This window comes from Photinus pyralis, unplaced genomic scaffold (genome assembly GCF_008802855.1).
Source record: "Photinus pyralis isolate 1611_PpyrPB1 unplaced genomic scaffold, Ppyr1.3 Ppyr1.4_LG7, whole genome shotgun sequence".
Taxonomy (NCBI): Eukaryota; Metazoa; Arthropoda; class Insecta; order Coleoptera; family Lampyridae; genus Photinus; species Photinus pyralis.
The window spans coordinates 23816639-23831227 of record NW_022170738.1 but is presented as its reverse complement, the minus strand read 5'-3'; the positions used below and the strand labels follow the sequence as shown (position 1 = coordinate 23831227).

The following is a 14589-nucleotide window of genomic DNA, read 5'->3' as shown; positions in this document are numbered from 1 at the left end:
AATACTTGGAACATGGATCTCATTAGTTGGTATATGGAAATTTTCAAGTTGAAATGTTTTACGTTTCCATTTCCGAGTTCATTAGGTGATAAACTGTGTGGTTTTTAAAGTGGTCTCAGTTTTCCACAGGCCACAAGTACTAACACGTAGCTTTAAAAGATAAATTATATCAAAGTTCACAAGTAGTATACTTGATCTTGATGGTCGTTTAGATTGTTATGAGTCATCAATATATTACTTTCTGCGCTAAATTTCGTAATTGTTTAATTCCGCCAGTAGTTACCGTAAAATACCCAGAATATTGCTTTGCACTTTGCACTCAAAAATTCGCAATTGTTTATATTTTACTGGTTTTTCGACGTAAAACATCGCGATTGATTATGAATTATTAATTAAAAAGTCAGGACCGTACTTAAAACCATTCGCTCTCGTAACACAACAACAAAAAATCCTGCCAAATAACGACATCTTGCATGACCTGTACTGTACTGACCTGTAATGGATTATTCATGGTAGACGAATACAATGCGCCCCAACAAAAATTTGTATACTACGACAATGCAGGAGTACTTCCGAGCTCTTGGGAATTCTCTGGGTCTGAGACCTTGGATCAAGATTGTATTATTGCATGGGAGTTGGTGGTTTCGAGGAATATTTCGCTATTTTTGGCTTTTATTAATTTTAAACTTTAAAGCCCGATTTCTCGGTTACTAATAGATCGATATTAAAAGACTGAAAACGGTTGTAATTAATGAAAACCCGAGTGAAAACCCCTTCCAAATTATGTGCCATTTAACCATTCGTCTCATTTAAAAATTTGTGCGAGGTTGCAACCCTTAGCACATAACTATTTTTGCATTGGGCCCTTCCGATATAAAAATCGACTGCTTTTTGGATTTTTCCCATGGAGTACACATTTTCGTGGGGACACCGTGTATAGTGCTATATTGAATAGTCCAATTAGACCGATTTGGCAGTTAAATTCTAGCTATTATGTGAATCATTAATTTAGTCATCTTCAGAATGTGTCCCTGCGACACCGCGATCGGTGTGTTTACCCCATTCTCCACGTGTAGCGGAAGAAGGTACATTTCAAATGCAAGATTATTAAATTGACATTTAGCGAAACTAATTAAGTAGACTCAGTAGTGTGCTGACACTGATTATGTAGGTAATACGTTTACTCGCAGAAACCAAATTTACTCAAGCGATTGGGTTCAATCAAACCGTTTAAAATAAGGACCGATTGGTCCGATCGATTTCCAATTTACCCTTAAAGTGAAAACGAACCGAGGCACGTGTTAAGGCAAACAATTAATATTCGTTTGTTCTTTTTCTTGGTGGGTGGATACGTGAAATTGAGTCGCTTATTTATAGTTAAACATGCCGTTTAGCAACTTGCCAGCAAGCGAGAAACTACGTATTTTAATTTAGGAAACGTCCGATTCACTTTGTTACGTTTTTAGATGGTAGAAGAAATAACAAAAGGAAGATAATCATAGCGCTTTAAGTGAAACAATAACGGGTAGCGAACTCTCTGCGGATTCACATATGAAAACAATGGAATAGAATGCGATTGCTAAATAGCGATATGTAGCAGCAATCCTTTACAAAGCCATTCTCTGCACATTGCCTCTCGAAACAATCCTTGAATTACAGAGTTAAAACAACACGGATTGTGTTTTTAAGAAATTGCAACGATACGGTATATTTGGAATGGCGCACTGATGCGGCAGTCATTTAATTTTTGGACACGCAACCGCAGTCATCAGAACAGAGAAATGATATAGTCAGTTTCATTAGTCTATTAGATTACCTCCCTTTTGTTTGTAAAGCATTACGTAGAATGAAACATTTTCTGTAGAAAACATGAGATGCGCTATAATTCAAAGGCATCGTGGTCATTTGTTATGTCTGTTGAAAGATAATATAGATTACGTGCAAGGACTTCAGATAATATAGTAATGGATATTAAGAGGAGTTAAAGGCGATATCCTAAATGCCATTAAATCCGACCAAAATTAGGTTATAGCGCAAATTTCGCTCGCAAAGTAAATAAAGCATTTATTCTTAATTATTATCGTTAGGGGTATTGTTAGAAAGCAAATATAGGGTTAACAGTGTCATTACGTAATATTATTAGTTCATACATCAACTCACGGTTTATAGGTATTTTATAAACGTGATCCAAATTACCACTATTATTAGGGCTTATTTCCGTGGGGGGATGCTGAACCAGAGATTTTGTCAACCAAAGTGCTTATAGTAAAATCACCACATCATTAATTATACCCACTGGGATACTGAAAATTGATATCCACGAAGGAGGAAGAAAATTCACGTAGCCTTTGAATATTATTACCGTTCAAATGACCACGTGAATGAAGAGTTAGTTTAAAAATAATAATTTTCGTAGCTATAACGATCGATGCCCCCTCCCTTATTCAACTGAAACTAAAAACAACGCCTCTACCAACATTTTTGAAAATTTAAATGCTGTTCATTAAATGAAGTTGAAATGTATAACGCAAAATAAAACCTGCCACTGAATTTCTGTTTGACGTGCCCTTATACTCTCTTATCCATTTGCTTATAAGTACTCGTATTTAGCATTACTGTCATGATTTTTTCAACTTTGTTTTTTGCCTTTGACGCTGCATGCCATTTCTCATTACTTTAATATCACTATGTATTCTTCACTATCCTTATTAATCGTACTTTTCCTTCCTAATAATCTCGAGTCATAGTGAATAAGGATTAAGTATGTCAAAAGGAGTTGTGTGTTTAAGAGGTTCAAAACAAATACTTAAATTAATGAATATAAATGGGACCTTTGGAGGTATAGCACTAAACAATATACTATGCGATCAAAAATGAGTCATCTCTAGAAATATTGTTTTGATGGGAAATCGTACTTAACTTGAACTTCCAAAGTCGACTTGACCGTCACTCATTTTTGGTCGCCCATTATTTTGAGACTTCGTCGTATTTGGAAGAAAATGGCTGGTGTGCTTCCCTCTATCGCCCAATTTCTTTTATTCTCTCAATTATAGTTAAGGCTTATTTCATTTAAACATTCACATGACAACCTGATAAAAGACAAATCATGACATTCCATAGAAATTATAACAATATTAAAAGGGCAACCGCATCGACAAACTCGCATAATATAATCATAAACAAAGTATAATCGATATAGGATCCCAGAGGTGACGTAATTGCATCGGCTTAGCAAAAGATTGGCACGAAAACTAATAATCGGACAGTACATGTCAAGGATCAATTAAACGAATCGAGTAGCAATATTGACACGGTAGCCCTTTCCTAAGACACATAAAACAAGTACATATAAATATATCTCTGGCGTATGTCAGGATAAGCACAAGGCAAGATTTGATATCGAAATCAAAAATATAGCTCATACTCGAAACAAATCATCGTGATAAATGTAAATATTGATTATTACCCGGTTCAAATAAATATTACAAGGAGCATTTCGTTACATTACAACAACAAAAAAACAATCTTGACCTAACGCAACCCTCCTCCACATGAAGCACCCTGCAAAGAAATAGCAACATAATGGACCTACAAAGGGCAAGTAATTCAATTAGAAATAAACAATGCTCCAAACGGTAGCAACAGGAACATGAGAATGAATTACGATTTAATTCAGTACACTCGTTAATCTAAATATAAATAAAAACACGTAAATCTGGAAATGAAAGTGAAGTGACTTTGCCTGACATAAAAATACTCGCAATAAAAAAAATGAGTCAAATTCTTGACAGAAAAGCTTCCTAGCTCACCTCAGACCAAAAAGCGCTCTTCACCGTTTGACGTCTTCGCACGCTTTTTAGCGCATTTCAAAATAAAAAAAAATGCGCTATTGTGGCCACTTTGTCCGTCCGTCCATCCGTCCGCTCGTTTTGAGACGCTACTAGTTTTTTATCTTAAGAGCTATTGTTCTACTTTTTTCGCTATTTGGTTCGTTATGGTGTCCAGTCTTGCACTAAGGAAGGAATTTTTTCTGTACCGCTTACAAAAAAGTTATTGTAAAAAAAACAAAAACCCGTTTTTTACATGTTCCATAATTTTACACTTTTGCCGTTTATTAACGATCCTAGAGATCGTTTATAATTTTGCATTGCTGTCTGTCGTCTGCCTGTTGGTCTGTCCGTCTGTTCCTTTGTCTGTCTGTCCCTCTATCTGTCCGTGTGAACGATAACTTTGTTTAGAAATGTCCGATCGCTCTAACATCTCCGTTAGTTATGAACTGAATTGCATGAAATTCAATATGGGCATAGCTTTAGCCATATAATACGCAATGCCAAACCGAATTGCAAACTTTTTTAATTATAAAAGTATTTAAATGAAATTTTATACATAGCCACTTGGAATAAAAGCAAATTTAACGCCAATTTCAAAATTTGGTTTTGCGCATGCGCAGTGTCAACTTTCTTATTTATGGAGGGATTTAAATGAAATTTGATACATAGCCACTTGGAACAATAGAAAATCTAACGTTAGCTTCAAAATTTAGGTTTGCGCATGCGCAGTTCCAACTTTCTTATTTAGAAAAGCATTGAAATGAAATTCTTCTTATAAACTGAAATTGAAGTAGGACATCAAAATGGATTGCACATTATGCAACGCTATCTTTCATATTATTGTGGCCGGATTTTTACAATTTTAACAAAAGTTGCATCTTACAAATAGGAAATGAATGCAAGTTGAAATGCGCTTTATGTAAATCGTTTACGATTACTTTTTAACTTGTTTTACTTTTGTTTGTGTTTATTACTAATACTTATTACCAATCATTCATTTATTATCTAGTCAGTAAACACAAAGCTCCTTATTCAATTCAATCGGCACGTAAGAATAAGAATGACATTTTACAGGCACTACACCCTCATTAAGTTGTCAATGACCTTCTTTTTTGTTGGCAGTCTGGTGCAGATGTTATTATAGATGGGTCAGGTTGTACTTTTATTTGCGGTATATTAACTCAGATTTCAGTGTTTAAATCTGTCATATTAATTAATCATTATAAAAACTGCAGTATATACATGTACACAGATATTTAAAATAGGCATCTAAGTTTTTATTTAATTTGGGATCCATCTTGTGAACTCTAAATGGGGTTTCAAACTTCTTCCAAATTTAATGAACATACCTTCCCCATGAAATTTATTGTGGTTGAAAATTGTAAATGCGACTAGTTTCGCCGATAAGGCATCTTCAGGCGTTAATTTTACTACAATTACAAAACTTAATGACTAGTAAGGGTTATCACAGCTACTTACAATGAGTTGTTTAAATTATGAAACGATTGGTGTGAATACACGTTTTTGACAGGTGTTGAATTAAATGGAGAACCTAGAAGTTGTACGTTACAGTTGGAAGCCACATTTTCCGATACTTACAATATTCGGAATCAACATAATCTTAGCCCTACGGGCACATAAAATTAAGACAAACTAATTAATGCGGTGAAGCCAAAGTTGCGAAAAACACAATTTCAGAGTCGGTTAAGCCGAAACTGAAACAATTTAAAAACCTGAAACAATCATATTATAAATTATGTGTAAAAATCTTAATTAAACTTACGGAATTGAAGGGGAGGTGAATTTAAAGTTACTAAATTACATTTTAAAAAAGAAAAATTTTTTAAAGACTAGAGCACGTTGACGACATGACAAAACTCCTTTCGGACTTCGACTCCCCAGATAACGTTTGTGAATTCCTTATCAATAGCCTTGATTTTTTCTATTTCGTTAACAATTTGTGTTGTATTGCTGTGTGCACTGATCCGTAGGCCAGAAAGACCGTACACAAGACACCACTTAACCTAGCTAGCTCTTTAATTTTTTAATTTTCTTCCCGGAATAAATCCTCACCCCAGCACAAAGGGATAATGGGACTCTAAACTTTTCTTGTCCTCTTAAATATCGGTACAAACGGTATCTTTAATCACAGTTCACTAATAACTTAGATTTTAAAAATGTTTACGACTGACACATCACACTGATGAAATCGTCCAAAACGTAGAATCTTCTCTCCAATCAGTCGAAGACGCTGACATAAAAAAATGTTTCTCCCACTGCTAACAAAAATTGGAAGACGCCGCCACACACACTTCGCCGACAGACACCTCTAACCGCCGCAACTACGACGGACAAATTAACGATGACCCACTGTCCGGTTTACAACGCTGAGACTGAATCCAGATAGAAAATAGTTCGGCGTTGTACTTGCCACGAACAACCGTAGAAAAACTAGCCACAAACTCGGATTCCGGCTTCAGAAACGAAACTTCAAAAATCTACACTACCGCGTTGAAAAAACTTTCTTAAAATTTGCCCGAAACCTCGGAGCTAGCTGTGACGAAACACTAATTTTAAACGAACGTACGTCGGCGCAGGTACTGGCATAAAACCGCACTTCGGCCTCGAATGTGGAAAAAAGCGACGTTTTTCACGTTTACGACCTATTTAAGGCGAAACCTCTCTTATGTTCCAAAAATCCTGGTAGCCAATGGGACTCCCTAGCAATAGATAATTTTTACCTTAGAAACCGTCCGCGATTTTTAAATCAGAGGTAAAGCAATTTTTCATTTCCTTATCAGGCATTGGAAGATAACCCAACTCAAATTGCTTGGTACTACGCTAAATTTATTTACAGTATATACAATTCTGCAAAGCGCGTTGAAGATCGAACGGTGGAGTTCTTCGAGCGGCAGCGCTGCTGATCAGGATCGCGGCTGTTACTGGCTACAGGTAGGCTGGATTAGAAGATCGAAATTGAGGCGGTGGGCTCGAAAGCGAATGAATTGTGCTCACCTGGGGCCGGTATTTAAATAGTCGGACTTGCACGCTAGTTGCTGACCGCGCTGGCCAATCATGATAATATAATAATAATAATATTTATTTTTCATGCTACTACGCAAAAGCGCTTACATTCGTCAAAAAATATATAGTAGAGATTACAAACAACGTATATCAACTAACAACAAGCAAATAAATAAATAAACAAATTACTAATGTGTTTCTAGTATGCATTTTTAGTGTTAACGTAGCGTCGATATGTAGTCCGAGAAACTTAACGGATTCGGGGTTATTATAGGTGTGTCTCTTTAATGTGGACAAGAGTTCCACTGTTTTTGTACGATTCAGAATTAAATCATTTGCAGTACACCATTCGGTTGTAAGAGAGAGTAGTACATCTCGTATGGGCAAGACATCCTCCAAAGTTTCTCGGTTTACCAAGAGCGTTGAGTCATCACTGCGTAGAGAATACAGTCCGCATACGGTTTTATATAAGGAAAGTCATTAAAATTTATTATAAACAGCAGTGGACCTAATATTGACCCCTGCGGTACTCCTCTTTTAATGCGTAATTTATCAGAGATCACTCCGTTAGTAATCACATGTTGGAATCTATCAGAGAGATACGATTCTATTACTTTTAAGCTATTTACGTCAAAATTATATATTTCTTTAAGTTGACGCATTAGTATATGATGTGAGACACTATCAAACGCCTTTGATAGGTCCAGGAAAATCGCTAATGAGTATTTTCCCTCTTCAAAGCAAGTAAGAGTATTATTTATAAACTTATAAATTTTATAAATCTCTTGTGCTTGTTTGGTTTCTGAAACCGTATAGTTCCATATGCAACAGCTCATTAGTTTCAAAGTACTCACCAATTTGATTGTATAAAATTCTTTCAAATATTTTAGAAAAGACAGGCAGTATGGATATGGGCCGATAGTTTGTGAGGTCATTCGTATTGCCTGATTTAAAAACTGGTATAACTAATGCCACCTTTAGTTGGTCTGGAAAGTGCCCTGATAATATTGTAAGATTAATTAATTTGGTCAATGGTAGGACCAATTTATTAATATTACCTTTGACAACAATAAAGGATGTTCCATATATGTCTTTAGTTGACGTTATTGCGTAGTCTACGGCTCGCTGTTGCGCGGTCGCCACCCACATGTCACACTGATTTATCCTGTTCATCTTATGGTAGAATTCAGGCAATGGTTTAAAATCTTGCAACCGTGCTTACCATTCTAGTATAGCATTATTAAAACCGTCAATAATATAAGTAGTCAATGTACTTAAATTTAACTTATTTCTCAGTAGCATCGTTGATTGATAAATATATTATCAATCAACGGTAGCATGGTAATAGGTACTTCTACTTCGAGAATTTTTCACTCCGTTTTCAAATCCGGGATTCAAATTTTCTCATCAAGAGAACTTTATCCTTCCTCACTTGAAACAGTGATTGTAATTCTTATTTAGAATCATTAAATAATAATCAAATACTTGAAAATGTTTGTTAAAGATGAACGAACTCAATCTATCCACAACATTACCATACCATCTTTTTTGCATCCACAAAGTATAAACATAAAAATGCAATCTACCAACCTTAAACAAATGGCGAGTAACTTATAAATTTGCTACTATACTACATATTATACGTAATATTTAGTTTCTTGAAATTTGAGAAAAATGTCGCAGCTGCTATACATTGAACTTACATTGTACAAAGTGCAACATAGGTCTTTTTTTGGTAACATTTCTTAGTTCATTGTTGTTTGTTACTTACTTTATCCGGATTGGCTAAGCCATACGTCCTTTTGCTTTTTGCGAGAAAGTCTGTAATGTAATGTGATTGTGAACATTGTAAAAGATGATAAAAGGCCTTCTGAATTCCGCAAGCTTGCAAACGTGAGGGCTAATGCGAAATCCGAAATATATTGTCCGAAAGTCGAGTTACTTGCATTAGAAATATTACGTAATAAAAAATTGCTTATACGTCTTTGCATAGGAAAACACACAGAGAGAGTACCGAGGGATTTTTAAAAACCAATGCGCTAAACGAATAATTTATATCTTACACAGAGAGCTTTCGCTTTGTTTTTTATTCAAACATTGTGGCGTAGATTATCATTTTGATTTATGTCCTAGTATATTATACGCAGCCGGTATTTTTGATAGTATAAGCTTGTTTTTTCGATTTACTTCGAAGAATTCTCTAAATGTTATTAGAAGACGCGATTTACATAATCCCGCTAAAGCACAAGGATCCAAATGAAATGTGAAGTCAAAGGTAATTGCTAGGACAAGGTAGTTGCATTTGTCATTCGCATCGAGTGGATACGTCATTTTCCCATTTTCCATGTCTAGGTTCGAAGGAAAAAACCAGCCACCCTAACGTTTTGTAATAAAAGCAACCAGTCCAATGAAATTGCGACAAGGTTTTTGAAAATGTTGAATTAAAGTTACAGAAAGATTTAGAAATGGGCTTCACGGAATGCAATGTAATTTCGTGTAACTTCATTAAGCGACGCGGCACCGTTCGCCAAACGCAAAAAATTAAATATAGTACATTTCGTTAATGAATACAAAAATTAAATTAAATGCCAGGAGCGAAATTAGACGTGATCAAATAAATAGTGTCCCAAGAAAATTAAAACTATACTTGGGTACGCATTTACAAAATGTATCTAATAATTTGTTTTGTTCGCATTTCTGCCCTTTAATTGTTATTTAATGGCCTAGCAAGGTACACGATGCAAACGAAAGGGTAGTCTGAAATTCCATTTCGTGATTATTAATTTCAGCTTAAACTTTTCTGGTCGATCAAATGGGCTAGGAACTAGGGAAGCCAAGGCCGCCACTGGAATTTACGACGAATACACTCTCCGCAAAACAGTTACCAGAAATTACACACAATTCATCATATATGTGAACATTCGAACGGTTTGTTAACTGTAATTTTTATTGCAATGTAAGTGTTCTGCTGGTCTTCTCCACCTACTATCCAGTGGAAGATCTTCTTTTTATTCTAGCATCTACGCATCACATTTGATGATTTCCAGACACCATGCCTTTTTATAACCGACAAATCAGCTCCTGCGTTGACTGATAAGGGCACTGATTAGCAATTCAAACTTATCGGTAAACTCCTTTTAGCATTTCATAAGAGAACGGTAGGTACTTTATCGACAGGAGTGGTTAATGATCGTTACACAAAAGATACATGCAAAAACTACAATGCAAAAGTTAGACCTAATTCCTACTAATTCTATCTTAAGTACTCCATTAATAAATGGGTTTCGGATTGCGATATAAGTAAAACAAAATTGGGTAATTTAAATTAAACATGGCATAACCTAAAAAGAAGCGTGATAACAAACAGGAATCCTCTGAAAATAACTTTACCTTAACAGCACACTGCCATCTACTCATTCGCGTAAAGCCGCTTAGATAATTAATTTAAACAATTTTAGAATAATGACTCCTAAGTTACCATAAATACAATAAAAATAAAAGCTCTATGAATCCACGAGGAAATACTCAACTCATAATGGGAAGTTGTAAGTTGCTGAAGGTAATGATGACATTGTTAATGTCGTAAATACATTTTCTTGGACCAGTGGTCTCCACCTCCCCAATTGGTCTAGTGGGTAAAGAAATACGTCCCCTGGAATGACGCTATTTGCTTAACTCTTCCCATAATAGTTGTACATCGTACCTTGTACAGTGGCTCTGAAAGATCGTATTCGTGATAAACTAGAGATATACAAGGTGTTCACTTCAAAACTTCCCACCTCCAATGGCTCAATATCTGTATATGTTTTAAAGAAATCCTAAAAGACGTGTACCTACCCTCCTTCACCCTTTGTCCTCCGGAGGTACCTCTTTAAAAATTTTAAATGAGAAACGTATCGAGTAATACCTCATTTGAAAGGTCTTTTTTCACCGGACTTTTTTACATTTCTAATAAATGTTTTTATTCTGAAATTTGATTACAATTCTAAATATTACAAAAAATCGATTTAATAAATGCTGATAATGTTTACCAAACAATGATAAATCGTTATTCAAATTCGCGGTGCATATTTTCAAAAACATTTAACCTAATTGCTTTGAAATTCGTTGACAAAGCTCTTATAAATTTTAAGCTGATGGGCTTTAAATGTACCCATACAAAGCAGTTTATGTGAGAGTTTTATGGTGTTTTCTTACGCAATAAATAAATAAAAAAATAAATTTGTTTCAAAACGAAAATGTATGGTGAGATAAGTGGTAGAGGACTAAATTTCCCACAAAGTCCACGACTGTATACATAACTTTTTGGCGCAAATGATAGAGCATGTACCTAATTATTCTTTTAAAGAAATTAAATCTTAATGACCTTAATCACCTCTTAATGTCCTTTTCCATCATTTTTTTTCGACAATTAAGTTATGATCGAGTTTGACACGCAAATGTTATTGGAGACCACCACTTCCTTCTGAAGAGGTTGGCCATTTAAGTACCGCACTAGTATAGAAGCAGATCACGAGTAGAGTGAGGTCGTTCAGGCATTAATTCCTTCATCCCTTTATAATTCAGCAAAATTAACGAAACCGCCTTCCATTCCTTAGATAGGTATACCATTATCTATTTATACTGTTAATTATTAAACGGCGAATGACATTGAAAACCTCTTTATTTTCACTGGATACTAATAAACCAAATTCGTCCATGAAACAGCTTCAAAGCTGACCTTAAAGTCCTGCTCCATAGTATTGCTTGAGCCTAGACTTGATCCTTCATTACATGCAACTGAATGATATAAGAAAATAGATAAATCACTAAAAGTAAATGTACATTCATGCACACGGGCCGACGGAAAAGAGAACAATGAACGGATTCCCAATGACGGGATATTTCAAGCAATATTATATCAATTATCAATTATATAGAAGTGTAATCACTAAATTGCAGTAAATTATCAAAGTTCTATGGCGTTTTACCATTGTAGCGAGTTTCCCACACATCCAGCAGGCGCCACCAAGTCGATAAGAGATTAGCTACCGGCGATAAGGAATGAAAGCATTCTTTCCTACGCCTTCTAGGCTATTCGAGAACGTTCCATGTGCTATATAAGCAACAAAAGCGTGTTGGAGTTCTAATATCGATACCGAAGTGATTATTAGTGATGTTCGCACGCATATGCTATATAAATCTACATGATATAAATTTGTGTACAAGACTGTTATAAAATCATTAATATTAATTGTAAATAAATAAATCACGTAATTAAATTTACGTTAAATATAGTATATTAAGTATGGAGAACGGTAAGGGATTTTTACCGTTCGAAGACAATTGTTTGGAGGAGGAGCGAAGCGACGACTCCAATTATTGTCTGAGAACGGTAACCCTTAACGTTCGACGTGCTTATAACATTTTTTGCGCGATCGAAATTAAATTTATGCAACCAATATAAATATGCACTAAGAAATTAACGAGCAGAATAAATCGAAATGATCGAAGTGGTATGGTGTATATCACTAGGTAACCAGTTTATTTGTCAAAATTGAAGTTAATAATTTCATAAAAATGTGCATGTGTCTGATGTAGTTTACTAGCTTTGAACTTCCTTTATGACTTTATGAGCGTCTTGCTATAGGAAACAACAGCACAAATTGTACGTTTAATGTACCTAACAATAATTAAAGATTAAATGTAATGTAAGACTGTTGATTTTTAAAAAGGCGTCGGTAAGTATTTTTGCTGTTCTGTTTTTAGATCGGTAAGTAATTTTGACGTCGTCGTAATCATAGCAACTGGTAAATTCTACCTACTGTCATGGAAACACCCATGGTAAATAGTCAGAAATGACCGATCGCGCAAAAAATAATGAACTTTGAGTTGAAAAAAATGATTTTTTCCAGTAGTTACTTACTAGAAATGCCAACGTATGTAACTCAACAGATGCCACGCTTCCATATGATTTAGTAGCAAAACTTGATGTTCTGGGAATTTTAATACTAGAAAAAAGGTTACATATCTGATATTTGTAATAAAATTTAGATTTTAGTAACGATTTCCAAAGTGATTCATTTAGTGAACACTAAAAATATCGTTAAGCTGATTTGCACTGCGATGATACCACTAAGTTGCAACTCATCGGTAAACTACATCTACAAATGTTTGACAACGTTTCCGTAGGACTTGAGTATGACTCAGTTGTTCATGAAGGAAAATTGTAAAAGCCTAGGTAAAAGCTCCATAAATATAGTTATGGACTTTCGGGCGAGAAAAATCAAATTTCCCTCAAAAGTTATGCCCGTAAATAAAATTCATGCGCACTTTATTATATATTCCAAAGGTAGCTTCCTGTCCAATTGCAATAAGGATTTATTAGGGTGTAAATACTTCAACAAGGTGTTCCCTTCTGTAATATTATTTCGAGATTTTATTATCTCAAAAAGGAAAAACGCTTTTTTTACGTATCGTTACGGAATCGTATCTTATGTAAATCAGGGATGAAACTTTACCATTAAACATACATTTATATTTATGAAATCATATTTAATCCGGATTACCGAATCCGAGTTTGCTGTCCTCCCTTATTGGTCTACTCCTATTAACTTTGATGCACATAACAAAACTGAAATAGGTTTTCGTATTTTGGACGGACGTGGCATTGCATTTAACTTGTATAATGGGAGATCCAATTCTAATAAACTTTCCATTTCCTTTCTGTCTCGACCTATTGTGCTTGATGTTCCGGAAACGTCTTCACGTATTACTATTCCCTGTGTTGTAAGGCGCAAAAATTTTTATTATGGGACGTATAAGAAAAGATTTGCGCAATTACCATTACGTTCACTATTGTGATATCACGTAAGTTGTAAATGTCTAAGCGATTCTCCAATTTAGAACTTCAAAGATGAACGTTTCACTTGTTTGTTAAAGAAACTTTGCGTAATAACTTCTAAAGTAGGTAATTGCGTGTATCTAAAATTAGAAACGTTCACAGAACTGATGTTTTCCTTCGGAAAAGGGTGTGAGGGTGCCGTATCACTCTCAACCTTCAATATGCGCAAGTGTTTTTTGCGTATTAATACGGTTTTCTTGTCGGTTTCGTTGACAACTTCTCAGTCGCTTTTTTCCAAGTAAAAGCTACAATTCCCATGCGTTTTGCTTCTTCACAACTTGTTTCAGTTACATGTATCTGACAATCCACCTCTTTAAGTATGTAACTAAACGTCATTTCGATAGAAATGAACAAGAGCGGTTAGAAATATTTCATACAAAACGATCAACATCGCTACTACTGGAAAACGGATTAGAGAAATGTTGACATTTTAGTGTTGAAAACACACTTTTCTTTAATATTGAGAACTAAATCTGAAAGATATCCAGATTCATGTTTTCGCGCCCCTTCTTAGGCGGCATAATTTTGGGTTGAGATTTTGAAAAAAATTAGAATGTAGAATGGGTTCACAAAAAAACTAAGAGAAAGTCGTTAGTTCCATCCCACTATACTATGAAACCGTTGCTGGGAAGAAAGTCAAAGAGACACAAACATTGGGACGTTTTTTAAGTCTCCTATTTATGTCACTTAAATGGCTCTCCAACCTTCTATGTTACACCCTGTCCATACAGACCATTTCAAAATGCTGGATACAATGTTATAACTGTGTTGATTGATTAACGGATGCAATAGTATACTACAAACGTTAACGAAGGATGTTTCCTTTTTAACGGTCGTCCCAAAGGTACTCCC

The 14589-nt window shown here is 35.0% G+C and overlaps 1 long non-coding RNA gene across 1 annotated transcript; it reads right to left on the bottom strand.

Annotated features, from left to right (window-relative positions):
• Positions 1–5067: 5067 nt before the first annotated feature.
• On the bottom strand, positions 5068–6164 carry LOC116177494. The gene is made up of 4 exons (XR_004146685.1): positions 5614–6164; positions 5430–5563; positions 5310–5382; positions 5068–5260 (listed from the first exon to the last, which is right to left on the bottom strand). It is a non-coding gene; the product is annotated as an uncharacterized LOC116177494 (long non-coding RNA).
• Between the last annotated feature and the right edge of the window lie 8425 nt (positions 6165–14589).